This window comes from Nycticebus coucang, chromosome 4, assembly GCF_027406575.1.
Source record: "Nycticebus coucang isolate mNycCou1 chromosome 4, mNycCou1.pri, whole genome shotgun sequence".
In the NCBI taxonomy this organism is placed as follows: domain Eukaryota; kingdom Metazoa; phylum Chordata; class Mammalia; order Primates; family Lorisidae; genus Nycticebus; species Nycticebus coucang.
In genome coordinates, this window is record NC_069783.1 from 141,766,482 (window position 1) to 141,783,668 (window position 17,187).

A 17,187-nucleotide genomic window follows, 5' to 3' on the forward strand; every position below is an offset into this window, starting at 1 on the left:
TTTTTCTTTTTTTTTATTGTTAAATCATAGCTGTGTACATTAGTGCAATCACCTGTACCCATTCTAAGATGCACCATAGATATTACTCTGTGGATTCTGGTTATTAGACCTTTATCGGAGGTATAACCTGCAAATATTTTCTCCCATTCTGAGGGCTGTCTACTTGCTTTACCACTATGTTCTTGGCTGTGCAGAAGCTTTTTAGTTTGATCAGGTCCCAGTAGTGTATTTTTGATACTGCTTCAATTGCCTGGGGAGTCCTCCTCATAAAATATTCACCCAGGCCGATTCCTTCAAGAGTTTTCCCTGCACTTTCTTCAAGTATTTTTATAGTTTCATGTCTTAAGTTTAAATCTTTTACCCAGTGAGAGTCTATCTTAGTTAATGGTAAAAGGTGTGGGTCCAGTTTCAATCTTCTACAGGTTGCCAGCCAGTTTACCCAGCACCATTTGTTAAATAGGGAATCTTTTCCCCACTGAATGTTTTTAATTGGCTTGTCAAAGAGCAAATAATGGTAAGTAGCTGGATTCATCTCTTGGTTCTCTATTCTGTTCCAGATATCTACTTCTCTGCTTTTGTGCCAGTACCATGCTGTTTTGATCACTATGGATTTATAGTACAGTCTCAGGTCTGGTAGCGTGATTCCTCCTGCTTTTTTTTTTTTTTTTTTTATTAAATCATAGCTGTGTACATTGATATGATCATGGGCTCCTGCTTTGTTTTTATTGCTGAGTAATGTTTTGGCTATTCAAGGTTTTTTCTGATTCCATATAAAATGAAGTATTATTTTTTCAAGATCTTTAAAGTATGACAATGGAGCTTTAATAGGAATTGCATTAAAATTATATATTGCTTTGGGCAGTATGGACATTTTAACAATGTTGATTCTTCCCAGCCATGAGCATGGTATGTTTTTCCATCTGTTAACATCTTTGGCTATTTCTTTTCTTAAGAGTTTCATAGTTCTCTTTGTAGAGATCTTTCACGTCCTTTGTTAGGTATACTCCCAAATATTTCATCTTCTTTGGCACTACTGTGAAAGGAATAGAGTCCTTGACTGTTTGTTCGGCTTGGTTATTGTTGGTATATATAAAGGCTACAGTTTTATGGGTGTTGATTTTGTAGCCTGAGACATTGCTGTATTCCTTGATCACTTCTAAAAGTTTTGTAGTAGAATCCCTAGTGTTTTCCAGATATACGATCATATTATCTGCGAAGAGTGAAAGTTTGATCTCTTCTGACCCTATTTGGATACCCTTGATTGCCTTTTCTTCCCTAATTGCAATGGCTAAAACTTCCATTACAATGTTAAAGAGCAATGGAGACAATGGGCAACCTTGCCTGGTTCCTGATCTAAGTGGAAATGATTTCAATTTAACTCCATTCAATATGATATTGGCTGTGGGTTTGCTGTAGATGGCCTCTATTAGTTTAAGAAATGTCCCTTCTAGAGAATCGCTTAAGCCCAGGAGTTGGAGGTTGCTGTGAGCTGTGTGAGGCCACGGCACTCTACCGAGGGCCATAAAGTGAGACTCTGTCTCTACAAAAAAAAAAAAAAAAAAAAAAAGAAATGTCCCTTCTATACCAATTTTCTTAAGTGCTCTGATCATGAAGGGATGCTGGATATTATCAAAAGCTTTTTCTGCATCAATTGAAAAAATCATATGGTCTTTATTTTTAAGTTTGTTTATGTGTTGAATTACATTTATAGATTTATGTATATTGAACCAGCCTTGAGACCCTGGGATAAATCTGACTTAGTCATGGTGTATAATTTTTTTGATGTGTTGTTGGATTCTGTTTGTTAGGATCTTATTGAGTATTTTAGCATCTATATTCATTAGTGATATTGATCTATAATTTTCTTTTCTTGTTGGGTCTTTCCCTGGTTTGGGGATCAAGGTGATGTTTTCTTCGTAGAATGTGCTGGGTAATAGTCCTTCTTTTTCTATATTTTCGAATAGGTTTAGTAGTATAGGTACTAGTTCTTCTTTAAACGTTTGGTAGAATTCTGACGTAAAGCCATCTTGTCCTGGGCTTTTCTTTTTAGGGAGATTTTGTATAGTTGATGCTATTTCAAAACTTGATATAGGCCTGTTCAACATTTCCACTTCGTTCTGGCTAAGTCTTGGTAGGTGGTGTGCTTCCAGGTATTGGTCGATTTCTTTCAGATTTTCATATTTGTGAGAATAGAGTTTCTTGTAGTATTCATTAAGGATTTTTTGAATTTCTGAGGGGTCTGTTGTTATTTCATCATTACCATTTCTGATTGATGAAATTAGAGATTTTATCCTTTTTTTCCTGGTTAGGTTGGCCAGAGGTTTATCTATTTTATTGATCTTTTCAAAAAACCAGCTTTTGGATTTATTGATCTGTTGTATAATTCTTTTGTTTTCAATTTCATTTAATTCTGCTCTGATTTTGGTTATTTCTTTTCTTCTGCTGCGTTTGGGGTTGAAGTGTTCTTCTTTCTCCAGTTGCTTGAGATGTTCCATTAAGTTATTGACTGCCTCTCTTTCCGTTTTCTTGAGGAAGGCTTGCAGTGCTATAAATTTCCCTCTTAGGTCTGCCTTTGCAGTATCCCAGAGGTTCTGGTAATTTGTGTCTTGATTGTTGTTTTGTTCTAAAAATATGGTGATTTCCTTCTTAATCTCATCTATAACCCATGTATCCTTCAGCATAAGGTTGTTCAACTTTTATTCCATGATGATATGAGAAGATGCAAGGAATAATTTCTATTTTTTTAAATTTGCTGAGGTTAGATTTGTGGCCTAGGATGTGGTCGATTTTGGAGTATGTTCCGTGGGCTGATGAGAAGAATGTGTATTCACTTTTGTTGTGATGAAATGTTCTGTAGATGTCAAGTCCAGATGTTGAATGGTTGAGTTTATATCTAAAATTTCTTTGCTTAGCTTCTTTTTGGAGGATCTATCCAGAACTGCTAAAAGGGTGTTAAAATCTCCAACTACTATGGAAGTGGAGGAAATCGAGTTGCTCATGTCTGTTAGAGTTTCTCTTATAAATTGAGGTGCATTGTGGTTGGGTGCATAAATATTAATAATTGAGATCTCATCATATTTAGTATTACCTTTAACAAATATGAAGTGTCCATCCTTATCCTTAATTATTTTGGTTGGTTTAAAGCCTATTGCGTCTATGAACAGGATTGCATCGCCTGCCTTTTTCTGCTTTCCATTTGCCTGGAATATAGATGACCATCCCTTCACCTTGAGTCTATATCTGTCTTTTAATGTAAGATGTGATTCTTGGATGCAGCAGATATCTGGCTTGAGTTTTTGCATCCAGTCTGTCAACCTATGCCTCTTTAGAGGACAATTTAAACCATTCACATTAATTGAGAGTATTGATAAGCCTTTCGAGAGACTGGTGGACATTTTTAATCCTTTTGCGACTGTGGAAGTTGGAATTTGATCAGAAATTTTTTGGGTGGGTTTACTTTTGTGGTGGAGAATTACGCTGGTCTTTATGGAGGATAGGTCTAAGAATGTCCTGGAGAGCTGGTTTAGTTGTGGCAAATTTCTTCAACATGTGAATGTCATTGAAGTATTTAATTTCTCCATCATAAATGAAGCTCAGTTTAGCTGGGTACAGGATCCTGGGTTGAAAGTTATTTTGTTTTAGGAGATTAAAAGTTGATGACCATCCTCTTCTAGCTTGAAAGGTGTCAGCAGAGAGATCTGCAGTTATTCTGATATTCTTCCCCTTGTAGGTAATGGTTTTCTTTCATTTGGCAGCTTTCAGAATTTTCTCCTTCATATTAACTTTAGTGAAATTGATTATAATGTGTCTGGGGGATGTCTTATTTGGGTTGAATTGTGCTGGAGTTCTGAAATTGTATTCTATCTGAATTTTGGAATCTCTTGGCATGTCTGGAAAGTTCTCCTTCATAATCTCATGGAGAAGAGACTCTGTGCCTTGTGAAGCCACTTCATCACTTTCGGGGATCCCTATAAGACGAATATTGGTTTTCTTCAAATTATCCGAGAGCTCTCTGAGAGAGTGGTCTGTTTTTGCTCTCCATTTTTCTTCTTCTTTGAGGGTTTGGGAGCGTTCGAAAGCTTTGTCTTCAATGTCAGAAATCCTTTCTTCTGCTTGCTCCATTCTGTTACTGAGGGATTCTACTGTGTTTCTCAGATCTTTGAGGGATGCAACTTCTTGTCTGAATGTGTCGAAATCTTTGGTCATTTGGTCTTTGAATCCGTTGAATTCTTGAGATAACTTTTGGAATTCTAATTCGACCTTATTTGCTATCCAGATCCTGAATTCAATTTCTGACATCTCAGCTATTTGTTTGTACATGGGGTCTTGCGCTGTTTCTGCCCCATTGATCCTTGGGGGAGTTGATCTACTCTGATTATTCATATTGCCAGAGTTTTTCTGTTGATTTCACCTCATGATTGTTTTTCACCGTTGCCTCTGGCTGTCCTCAGAGTTGTGGAGGTGTCTCTCCAAGAGTAGACCCCAGCGGGATCACTCTATTGTTGTTGGATCTTTGTAGGGAGTGACCCTGTGTAGTTCCTCTGGGGCTGCTCTAGCTAGGGAGTTCTAGTTGTGGAAGCAGCTCCGGTTTGTGACACACCTGGATCCAGCAACAGGGCTGGGGGTGGTGCACACGGTTCTGGGAGTGCCAGGCGCCCAGTGACTTTGGCACAGAGAGCCCAAGGCTCCAGCAGTCTCTGGCCAGGAGAAGAGCTCTGCGCAGAGGCAGGGAGGGCTCCAAAGGGCACGCAGCTACCAGAGTCCCTGTCCAGATGAACGGGCTAGTGTGGAAGCTGGGAGGACACTGGAGGGAGGATGCAGGGTTGCGTGGCTCCCGCAGTTCCTGGTCAGGGAATGTGGAGGCCCTGTAGGTGCGGGTCATGGGTTGGGGGTCACTGCACAGCTCTTATGGAGGTCTGGGCGGCGCCAAGCCCAGGAGTTTGAGGTTGCTATGAGCTGTGACATCACGGCACTCCACCCAGGGCAACAGCCCAAGGCTCCAGTGTGCCAAAACCGTCTTACTCTGCCCCTAAGGATTAAGGCTGTAAGGCAGTTCAGTCCCCGCTTTTAGGCTGCTCAGTCAGTAGGTTACTTTGACCCACCCAATCCTTGCTCTGAGACCCTGACGGTGGAGCTTGCCGGGGCAGTTCTTTCACAATGGCTTCCTGCGCCCAGCTCAGTGGCTCAGTCTGGGGCCCCAGACAATGCCCAAAGTTCTCCACACTCCTGCTCAATCTCTCCCTAAGGCAGTTCAACTGAGTGCCAAGTCCAAGAACACCAAAACAGTTCACAGGTAAGGCCTTTCCGGTTTGCAGTCTCACTGCTGCTTGTACTTACGGTTGCTGGCGTGATTAGGTCAATCGAACACACGCAACCACTTGCCAGTTTTCCACTGTTTTTGTCCTCCTCTTGGGGACCAGAAGTCCCTTGCTGGCTCCCTGTATCCTCAAAGGGATGATTATAGGCAGATCCCACCGGCCAGAGATGCCTGGAGACTTGTCTCCCCAGACTCGCTGTTCCCAGTTGCAGGGAAGCTGTTACTCGGCCACCATCTTTAATCTCTCTCCTATTTTTCTTTTTTCTTCAAATCCAGTCCCCAGAATTGACTATTCCTATTGCAGTCCCCAGAATTGACTATTTTTATCCAGTTGGAATATTTTTGAGACTTTGTATAAAATATCTGTAACTCTACACATGTACACGTGTACCTACAAACATGTTTTTTTTTGCTTTTGAGAAAGGATCTTACTCTGTCACCCAGGATAGAGGGTAGAGTCAATGGTGTCATCATAGCTCACTGCCACCTCCAAATCTTGGGCTTAAGTGTTTCTCCTGTCTCAGCCTCCTAATTAGCTGTGACTAAGGAGTACTCTACCATGCCCAGCTAATTATTTATTTATTTTTTGTATAGATGGAGCCTTGGATATTGGCCAGGCTGGTTGTAAACTTCTGGGCTTAAGTGATCCTTCCACTTTGGCCTTCCAAAGTGCTGAGATTACATAGTTTTGAAAGCAAAGGGATAGTTAAAGATTTTTTAAATGGACATATAATAATTGTGTATGTTTGTGAGGTACAAGGTAATGTTTTGATGTATATAGATATTATAGAAAGTTTCAGTCAAGCTAATTAACATATTTATCACCTTGCAAATTTATTTTTTGTGGTGAGAACATTAAAAATCTACTTCAGCAATTTTTAAAATTTTTTGCAATTTTTGACCAGGGCTGGGTTTGAACCCACCACCTCCTGTATATGGGACTGGCACCCTACCCCTTTGAGCCACAGGTGCCACCCTTCAGCAACTTTAAAATTTATTTTTTTTTTAGAGACCAAGAGTCTCATTTTGTTGCCCTCGGTAAAATGCTGTGGCATCATAGCTCACAGCAACCTACAGCTGTTGGGCTTAGGTGATTCTCTTGCCACAGCCTCCTGAGTAGCTGGGACTACAGGTGCCCACCACAATGCCTGGGTATTTTTTTGTTGCAGTTTGGCTGGGGCTGTGTTTGAACCCACCACCCTCGGTATATGGGGCAGGTGCCCTACTCACTGAGCACAGGCACCGCCCTACTTCAGCAATTTTGAAGTAAACAATACATTGCAATTACTACATTTTGAAATAGAGTCTCACTCTGTCAATCTGGATAGAGTATAGTAGGGTCCTAATAGTTCACTGCAACCTCAAACTCTTAGACTCAAATGATCCTCCGGCCTTAGCCTCCTGAGTGGCTACAGGTTCATGCCACCACACCTGGCTATTTTTTTTCATTTTCATTGTTTTGTAGAGGGGATCTTGCTATGTTGCTCAGGCTGGTTTCAAACTCTTGGCTTCAAACAATCCTCCTGCCTTGGCTTCTCAAATTGCTGGGATTACAGTTATGAGCCACTGTGCGAGGCTGGGTTTTGTTTCCTTTTCTTTTTTCTGCACTTAAGCAGAAATGGGATATTTTTAAAATGTTAGATTTGCAGTGTGTTCATTTTTCCTTGGCAATTTATAGACCTAATTACCTTTTTTCTTTTCTTTTTACCCAGCGGTAGATATATTACTGAAAACTCCTAATTACTTTTTTTTTTTTTTTTTGAGACCGAGTTTCATTTGCCCTCAGTAGAGTACCGTGCATCACAGCTCACAGCAACTCCAACTCTTGGGCTTACGCAATTCTCTTGCCTCAGCCTCCCAAGTAGTGGGACCACAGGCGCCCGCCACAATGCCCAGCTATTTTATTTTTTTTTGGTTATAGTTGTCGTTGTTTGGTAGGCCCTGGCTGGATTTGAACCTGCCAGCTATGGTGTATGTGGCAGGCGCCCTAGCCACTGAGTCATAGGTGCCGAGCCTCTCCTAATTACTTTCAATAGCTACATAATATCCTATTATGAATATTCCAATTCAATATTTTTGAGTTTTTACTTACAAAGAAGATAGAAATCTATATAATAAGAGATGAGAGCTTGTTTGGAGGTTCTAGCAGGTTCAAGCTACTTGCTTCATCAAAGAACTATCCTCTATTGGGGAAGGTCATCCTCTTCTACTAAGTGTACTCCAGTAAGAGATGAGGTAAAAAGTGGTTGAGGCTGGGTGCAGTGCTTCAGGTACTGAGGCTCACACCTATAATTCCAGGACTTTGAGAGGTCAAGAAGGGAAGATTGCTTGAGGCTGAGAGTTTAAGACTAGCCTAGGCAACATAGTGAGACCCTATGTCTACAAAAAGTAGAATAATTATAGTGTGGCGCCCATAGCACAGTGGTTATGGTGTGGGCCCGTATGCACCGAGGCTGGTGTTTTGAGGTTCAAACCTGGCCCGGGGCAGCTAAACAACAATGACAACTGCAGTTGTAATCCCAGCTACTTAGGAGGCTGAGGCAAGAGAATCGCTTAAGCTCCTGAAAGTTGGAGGTTGCTGTGAGCTGTGACTGCATGGCACTCTACCGAGGGCAATATAGTGAGACTCTGTCTCAAAAAGAAACATAGAATAAATTAGCTGGATATGGTGACAAAGCCCTCAGCGATAGTGAAGTGCATGGTGGGCACAGTACCACTCAAGTCAAGTCTCAGAAACACTCCTGCTCTTGTCTGCTGGTGCTTAGCAATGGCAAACTAGTCCCACTGTGCCACACTGATGGCAGAAATGCCCAGGACACAGACAAGGGAGAGGTAGATGAGCAGTAGAAAGAGTAATAGAGCCAAGGGACAAAGCTCCCCATAATCAGTAGAGTGACCCTTGAATAGTCCAGTTTGGAAAAAGTCTGAGAGACTTTCTGTGTGGTAAGAGCCAGGAGCGCTGCACCCAAAAAGAACATCCCCAAACCACCTTCTCCTGTCGAGTGGCCATGAAGTACATATTTGGTCTAAGCATAGTCAAGATTCCTAAATAGAGAAATAGCACAAAACCAAGCAGATGGATCCAGATGTTGCCAGTTTCTGTATGGATGCAGACGATGCTCTTGAAGCAAGCCCAAAAGGAGGGTGTGCATTGTCTGTGGCCACCTAGCAGATAGTCACTGTCCTTCAGCCAGTCAGGGAGCACATCATATGGGATGATCCTCCAGACCTAGGAGAGATATGATCCCTTTGGCTTCCCCAGCGACAAGCAGTGAAGGAGAACCACTCTAGGAGGAAGTCAGTCAGGTGTTGAATGGTCTCAAGTAATAGTGGGGAACTGCTTGGATCAGGAGATATGCAACAGCACAAGGGGGCTAGCAGAGTACTGATTCATATTTTGACCACTTTGTCCTTGTTTCATGTTAGTTTATCTGTGTAAGCTTTAGGTTGTTTCTCAACATTTGAAGAAAATATGGCACTTTCTCCTTTAAGCCACTTATACACAAATGCCTCCATCATTCCCCTCGCGTGGTGGGCTTGTAGGGGAAGTGTCAGTACCTGCAACCTCTTCCTCCTCTTCCTGGGGCACTGGGCATGTTTGCTCTTCTTCAGCTTTAGTTGGGTTGGCGATTACTTGTTTGCCTTTCTTTTCTAGCAGGGGTCGAAAAGGGAAATATTTTTAGTGCAATTAGCCTCAGGTACATGCAGGAAGAATCCTTTATAAATCCTCGAGACCATGTTCTAAGAGCCGCTAAGTGCAACTTGCCTTGGGTTTTCTGAATTTTTCAGACTTGTGCGCCCTCTTGTGTTTCACTTAGAAATAGTTAAAACCATTTTACATTATGTGGCCATATTCTTGTGTAGTTTGATGGGTTGGTTGTTATGTGGGTATACTTTGAGGACATTATAAATTGTCAACATATAATGATAAATTTCAACACTTTAACAAATCTAATTATTATAATAGTCTTATAGCATCTTTATAGAACTGCACAATTGGGTGAAGGAATATTGCATGTTTCCCTGATTCTGTTTCCTACATTTATTTTTGCATACTCTATATCAATTTTTCTTTTATTTAATGAATGCATTCATTGAGATACATGTCCTGGAACATAAATTTTTTTTTTTTTTTTTTTTGTAGAGACAGAGTCTCACTTCATGGCCCTCAGTAGAGTGCCGTGGCCTCACACAGCTCACAGCAACCTCCAACTCCTGGGCCCAAGTGATTCTCTTGCCTCAGCCTCCCGAGTAGCTGGGACTACAGGCGCCCGCCACAACGCCCAGCTATTTTTTTTTTTTGGTTGCAGTTTGGCCCGGGCCCGGTTTGAACCCGTCACCCTCGGTATATGGGCCGGAGCCCTACCCGACTGAGCCACAGGCGCCGCCCGGAACATAAATTATTTTTAAAAAGACTAAACAACAAGGTTTAGTTATGCTATTATTTTTTATGTGGAGGTTCTGTGGCAGTTGTAGTTAAGTGCCTAGCACATTGTAGCCCTTCAATAAATATTTGTTGAAAGGGACAATGTGGAAGAATCATGCTTGATGACCTTCATTTTCTTTGTTGAATGAAATAATTGATATTGATTGGATGGTTGCCAGATTATTATATTCTGAGGGACAGTTTGTTATCCTGGTTCCAAATAACCTGGGAACAAATGACTTTTAACCTTTGGGTCAGTATTTAATTGAAATAGGATCCTTATACCTCGTTGTATATATAATTATATTAAAATCTCCATCTATAGCCTTCTTCTAATTGACATGAAATTAGGGTTTCCATTATCTGGGCCCCTCATGAACTGATTTACTTTGATTTTGTAGATCTCACCATAATCAGATCAACCTTGGTGCTCGTTTTTGAGCCATTATGCCGAGCTGATAGAAGTTTAGCAAATAGCGTCCTAAGCAAAGTGTTCCTTCTAAAGGGAGGAGGAATTAAAAATGTGATTCTATATAGTTAGTGACCAAGGTTCAGAATTTGTAATGCCTTACCTGCTTACTGGATAAATGATATAAGCTAAATCATATAATTTGGAAGTAGAGATAAAGGACTTGCCTACTATCTGCCCTTATAAGACATAGCTATTCCTTTTTTAAAAAATTCTTAGTAGTCAAAAGGATTTTATTTATTTTTATTTATTTTATTTTTTTTTATAGAGACAGAGTTTCCCTTTATCGCCCTCGGTAGAGTGCTGTGGGTCACACAGCTCACAGCAACCTCCAAGTCCTGGGCTTAAGCGATTCTCTTGCCTCAGCCTCCCGAGTAGCTGGGACTACAGGTGCCTACCACAATGCCTGGCTATTTTTTTTGTTACAAGTTGCCCGGGGCCGGGTTTGAACCGCCACCCTCAGTATATGGGGCCTGCGTCCTGCCCAATGAGCCACAGGCGCTGCCCAGTCAAAAGGATTTTAAATGGCCAAAGTTGATTATATTCTCAAATTTAACACACCTTCCTTTTAAGGAATGAGATGTAAGATTCTTCATGTAAGTCTCACATAGTTTTATAACTATATAGTATCTCAGAAGAATAGTTTTGTTTTTCATTTTAGTGTTGTCTTATAAGAATCTTGCCTGTGTTTGTGCTTCTGTACTTTTCATTGAACAAACATTTCACTGATAGTTTTGCAATCTACCAAATCACTAATTGAAAAAGTACAACTTTTGGGAAAAGTTACATATACTTCTTTAAAGATTTGCTATGTGTCACAAATAAATACACTTGTAATTCTTCCCTTTCATTTATCTATTTTGAATTTTTTTAGAGATGAGGCCTTGCTACGTAGATTGGATGGGAATCTACTCCTACCCAGGATGGAGTGCAGTGGTGCAATTATATCTCACTGTTAACCTGAACTCCTGGGCTTAAGACATCCTGTGCCTCAGCCTCTTGAGTAGCTAGGACTCTAGGTGCCAGCTACCCATGTGTGGCTATTTGATTTTCCTCCTAGATGTTCTCCAGGATGCCTGGCTAATTTTTAACAAAAAAAAAATTTGTAGAGATGGGTTCTTGCTATGTTTCCCAGCCTGGTATTAAACTTACAATCTCAAGAGATCTTCCTACCTTAGCCTCCCAAAGTGCCAAAATCCTAAGTGGGGGCTCCCATGCCCTGCCATTAATCCTGTCCCCTTAATGTGGTGGGAATAAAGTGTGCTTCCCTTTTTTTTTCTTGTTATATGTAGCATATAGATTTGTATTTTAATTTTTTTTAAAAATTGGGTTTTATTTATTTTATATTTTTTGTTATCCAGAAGAAGGCATCTACAAGGAGATTAAAAAAAATTTTGACTCCACTTTTAGTAGATTTAAGAGTTTATTTTATTTTATTTTTTCTTTTTACTGTAAAATAAATTTATTGGTGGTAACATGTCACTTATTCCTGATCCTTGATGTTGCAAACTTTAGGATCTTTGAGATACACAGGATCCTTCTATGTAACTGGCGTAAACCCCATTACGTGAGATCTTTTAATTGCCTTTGTGATTTCTTTCTTTTTCTTCCCTCAAAGACCTGTTATTTGCCTTCCATAAATGCATCCAGTAAATGGAGGAATAAACTGGGACAAAAGCTGTACATTCTTATAATCTACATGTTTTTCACACAAGATACATTTCTTAAGAGGTTCCTTATAAGGATTTTCCATTGCAACAGGCACATCCTCATTGCTGGGTACCTGTTTATATTGTGAAGGACTTCTGCTCCACAGTGCTGAGTGAGTGTCAGGATGTGTGAAACAGACAGAAGTCGCTGTCAAACTTGTTACCTTTTTCCTCCCTAGAACACTGCAAACCATAGCTGCCATGGCTCCTCTTTCCTCCTCTTCCTTTCGTTCCACATTAAGAGAGTTTATTTTGTATGCCCTGAATGGATAGGGGAAATTTTGCTGCCTCTTCATATCCAGGAAACTCTGTAAATGATTTGACAAATATTTAGTAAATAGCAATTGCGTTCATAGCAACATGTCGACTATTCCTTGGTTAGAAGTAATGCTTTTTTTTTTTTTTTTTTGTAGAGACAGAGTCTCACTTTATGGCCCTGCATAGAGTGCCGTGGCCTCACACAGCTCACAGCAACCTCCAACTCCTGGGCTTAAGCGATTCCCTTGCCTCAACCTCCCGAGCAGCTGGGACTACAGGCGCCCGCCACAATGCCCGGCAATTCTTTGGTTGCAGTTTGGCCGGGGCCGGGCCTGAACCCGCCACCCTCGGTACATGGGGCCGGCACCCCACCGACTGAGCCACAGGCGCCGCCCAGAAGTAATGCATTTTTTAATTTTTATTTTTTGAGACAGAGTTTCACTCTTTTGTCTGGGCTAGAGTGCAGTGTTGTCATGACAGCTCACTGTAACCTCACACTCCTAAACTCAAGTAATCAGCCTGTTTCAGATTCCCAAGTAGCTGGAACTATAAGCCTGTAACACAACGCCAGCTAATTTTTCTATTTTAAGTAGAGATGGGGTCTTGTTCTTGCTCAGACTGGTTGCAAAGCATTTTTTTTTTGATGACTTAGTTCAAGGTTTTAGTTTAGCAAATCCTCAAGAGATTTAAATACTCTGGAACACTGTTTACATCTTTATTATTGTCTGCTAAAATGTTACCCTTGCACTTTTACTATGTTAAAACATAAAGCTAAGATAACCTGTGTGTCCACCAACTACTCCCACCCACAATTACTTTTTCTTTCTTTTTTGAGGCAGAGTCTCACTATGTAGTCCTTGGTAGAGTGCCCTGGCCTCACAGCTCACAGCAACATTAAACTCTTGGCTTAAGCTATTCACTTGCCTCAGCCTCCCAAATAGCTGGGACTACAGGTGCCTGCCACAACACCTGGCTTTTTTTTTGTAGTTGCAGTTGTCATTGTTTAGCTGTCCTGGGCTGGGTTCGAACCCTACAGCCTCGGGTCTGGGTGTATGTGGCTGGCATTGGAACCACTGTGCTACAGGTGCTGAGCCAGCATTAAGTTTCTTTTCTTTTTTTTTTTTTTTTTGAGACAGAATCTTACTATGTCACCCTTGGTAGAGTGCCATGGCGTCACAGCTCATAACAACCTCAAACTCGTGAGCTTAAGCAATTCTCTTAATTGTACCTGGGACTACAGGTGCCCTCCACAATGCCCGGCTATTTTTTGGTTGTATTTGTCATTGTTTTGGCAGGCCTGGGCTGGATTTGAACCTGCTAGCTCTGGCATATGTAGCTGGTGCCCTAGCTCTTGAGCCACAGGCGCAAGAGCTGTTTTGTAGATGAAGAAAACTGAGTTCTGGAAGCATTATGACTTGACTAAATGAACAGGTGCTTGTGGAAGTTCTCTCAAACTTATGTCTTTTAATTTTAGGTCCAATATTCATTTTTCCTATGTACTATGTATTTTTTTTTACATAAATACCTGTAGATTACATCACATTTGCTAGTTGTCATATTGCTAGTTGCCACTAACCCTCTATTAATTGGTGGTATTCATGGTGGATTGGAAACAAAGTAGTATAGACTACAATATATTTCTTAGTCACTTTTTATGTGTTCCTATCTGCATGTTAGAGGCAATTCTCAGCCCCTTCCACTATACATATTTTGGTTTAGGAAATAGGATGGAATTTGTGTTTAAGCAAAAACAAATTAAAGCATCAAGTCAAAAGCTGTGTACATAGTTTCTTTTATAGAGGTGTAGGTATTGTTAGAATGTAGTATTATAAGTTAGAATGGTGGTTGCCAGGGTCTAGGGTTGGGGGAAAATGGGAGGTTATTGTGATAACCTCCCATTAACAGTGATAAGAGTTTCAGTTTTGCAAGATGAAAATGTTCTGGAAATCTTTTGCACAATAATATGAATATAATTCTTAATAATGGCTAAAGTGGTAAATTTTGTGTTTTTTTCAGTGAAAATTATAAAACAAATTAAAAGGTAGAAAATACACAAAATTTAGTATAACAAATGTTAAGAACCTGCCACCTAAAATGAGCAAATGATAATATTTTCTCTGTAGTGATTATTTGGGAGATAAAATGTAACTAAATCTTGGTGTGAGGGCATTGTGGCTTCTGAAGAACCTATATCAATCTTAGGTGAAGTATGAACCTGACCTTAATTTCCAGGCTGTTGCTATATTTTCTTCAGTTAATATGGTGAAAAGTGTTCTTTCTTCTAAATGTATATTATTTTTTCATTCTGGTTTCTTGGTAAGAGGAAGAGATTTATTACATCTAATGACACTTTCATACTTTTACTCAGGAGCCTCCTCTCCAGATGTCTGTCTGGTACTCATAAGGAGCTATTTGGAGATTATCTGAGGCTTTGCAAAATTAATTAGTGATTAGCATAAAATCCTAGTGTAGTCGTCTATAATGTACAGTGGTTTATGCAGGAGCTCTTCAATTTCTTCCAATAATGACTGTCAAAATCTCATTATTCTAACTCCTATTAAAATGTTAGTAGACACTGCTGTTTTATCCTTTAGTCTAAGGATTTAATTATAAAATAACTTTTCACTAAAAAGTAATTTATTAAAACAGAAAAGCTCCCTAACCAATAGCATAGTAATTTTCTTTTCTAAGTATTAATTTTCCTTCTAGTGCTACCTGCTAGGCAAATAGAGCAATTCAAATCAGCGAATATGTATTATGGAACCTTAAATAACTTACCATCTCATGTAGAATAAAATTCTTAGTATGGGCCATGAAGGCCCTGGTTTGACCTCTGCCTACCTGTCTGATTTCATCTTTTATCAGTTACCCCTTTGCCCACTATACTCTAACCACAGTCTTTTTTTTTTTTTAAGTTCTTTGAACATTTGCATTTCTTCTCCACTTCAGGCCTTTACATGCTCACATGAAAGAAAAACACAAGTATGTTCTAGAGAGGGGGAGGAGAGAGGAGAAAAAGGGGGAAGGGGAAGAGGGAGGGTGAGAGGTGGGTTCTTACCTAACATGTACAATAATGCGATGGTATTCAGCACGCCCCCTGGGTGAAGGGCTCAACTACAACTTGAACTTTACCATAGAAATGAAAACAATGTAACCTAAACATTTGTACCCTCATATTAATCTGAAAAAACAAAACAAAACAAAAAACAGACAAACCCCAAAACACAGCTTGTCACCTATAGTTGTCTTTTCCCCATATGCTTATGACTGGTTCTTTCTTACCTTCAGATAATTAGCTTTAATGTCATTGCCTAATCTAATACAACCACTTAGTTGTCACCTTTAGCCACGTCACTCTAGTTGAATTTTCTCTGTAGCTTATTTCTTGATTTTTTTTTTTTGTTGTTGTTATTTGCCTACCTTTGTAGAATACATGCTCCATGAAAATAGTGAACTTGGCTTTCTTTTCTTTTCTTTTTTCTTTTTTTTTTTTTGAGACAGAGTTTCACTTTCTTGTCCCCTGGTAGAGTACAGTGTTAAAACTTAGAGCAGCTTCAAACTCTTGGGCTCAAGTGATCTCTTGCCTCACCCTCCCAAGTAGCTGGGAGTACAGGTACCCGCCACAACATCGGCCTATTTTTTTTTTTTAAGAGACGGGTGTCTTGCTCTTGTTCAGGCTGTTCTTGAACTCCTGAGTTCAAGCAATCCACCTGCCTTGGCCTCCCAAAGTGCTGGGATTACAGGTGTGAGTCATTGCACCTGGCCTAGAGGTTAGCTTTCTTTTTCTTTTCTCTCTCTCTTTTTTTTTTTTTTTTTGAGACAGTCTCATTTTGTCATCCTTGGTAGAGTGCAGTGGTTTCACAGCTCACAGTAACTTCAAACTCTTGGGCTCAAGTAATTCTCTTGCCTCAGCCTCCCAAGTAGCTGGGAATACAGGTGCCTGCCACAATGCCCGACTGTTTTTAGAGATGAGGTCTTGCTTTTGCTCAGGCTGGTCTTGAACCTGTGAGCTCAGGCAATCCACCCTCCTAGGCCTCCCAAAGTGCTAGGATTACAGGTGTGAGCCACCACACCTGGCCTGTAGAGCTTGGCTTTCTTATTCACCACTGTTTTTATCCTCCATGTCTAGAACAGTGAATATATGTAGTAGATGCTTACTAGTTTGCTGAATAAATGACTGAATGATTCATTGTTATGTGCTAGACTGTGCAAAGTGTTGTGGAGGAACAGAGTTTAGTCAGAGAGACTGACAATCCAATAACTATAATACAAATTTGTTAAGTCCTATAAAATGCTATGGGGCCACAGACAAGAGAGTAATTAATTTTTTCTAAAGGTAGGTTGGGGGGTATTAGAGATAAGTTAATGAATTCGTGCTTTGTATTTTACATTAAACTATTCTCCTGAGGCACTTTGCTGATTAGTTACTGACCAGTTCTTGAATTTCTAATACTTCACTTAACTTTGCTATTTAGTTTTCTGTAAAAAGATGGTGGTAATATTGACCTCAAGAATGTTGTAAGGATTAATCATTTAATGTTGACAAAGTGCTTTGGAAATGCAAAATGCTATTATATATAAGCCCTCATGTTCTCATCATTTTAACAACCACTTTCTATAATTAAGTTTTGTTATTTACTTAGTCTTGATTATCCAGATAGAAATAAATATGACACTCAAAAAAGACATTATTTAGGAAAGGCCTACTTGTTATTAAAAGGCCTAAATCTTTTAAAGATAAAGGCCTAATTAAAGGCCTGGATCTTTTACATTGTATTATCAGTAGAAAATAATGTCTGTATTTTCTACTTAATATATTATTATTTTCTCAGAAGAGTAGTAATGCACTGCAACCCCCAGGAGGCAGTAGTACACCAGGAAGATTGTGTGCTTAGGCATGCTGAACAGCAGTGCAGGTCTGATGGTGATAGTGACTTGATTGAACATGTAAAGCCTTCCTTTCTTATTGAGAAGAGAGTGACCGTGTCAAGAGATATTTAAGTTTCTT

The 17,187-nt window shown here is 39.9% G+C and overlaps 1 protein-coding gene and 2 pseudogenes across 4 annotated transcripts in view; 1 reads left to right on the forward strand and 2 right to left on the reverse strand.

The window, feature by feature from the left end:
* Window positions 1-17,187, forward strand: part of LOC128583199 (tetratricopeptide repeat protein 28) — an 882,203-nt gene that overhangs the window by 71,984 nt on the left and 793,032 nt on the right. The gene's annotated exons all lie outside the window — the stretch shown is intronic.
* On the reverse strand, window positions 7,973-8,984 carry LOC128583461 (adiponectin receptor protein 1-like; annotated as a pseudogene).
* On the reverse strand, window positions 11,696-12,124 carry LOC128583203 (28S ribosomal protein S18c, mitochondrial-like; annotated as a pseudogene).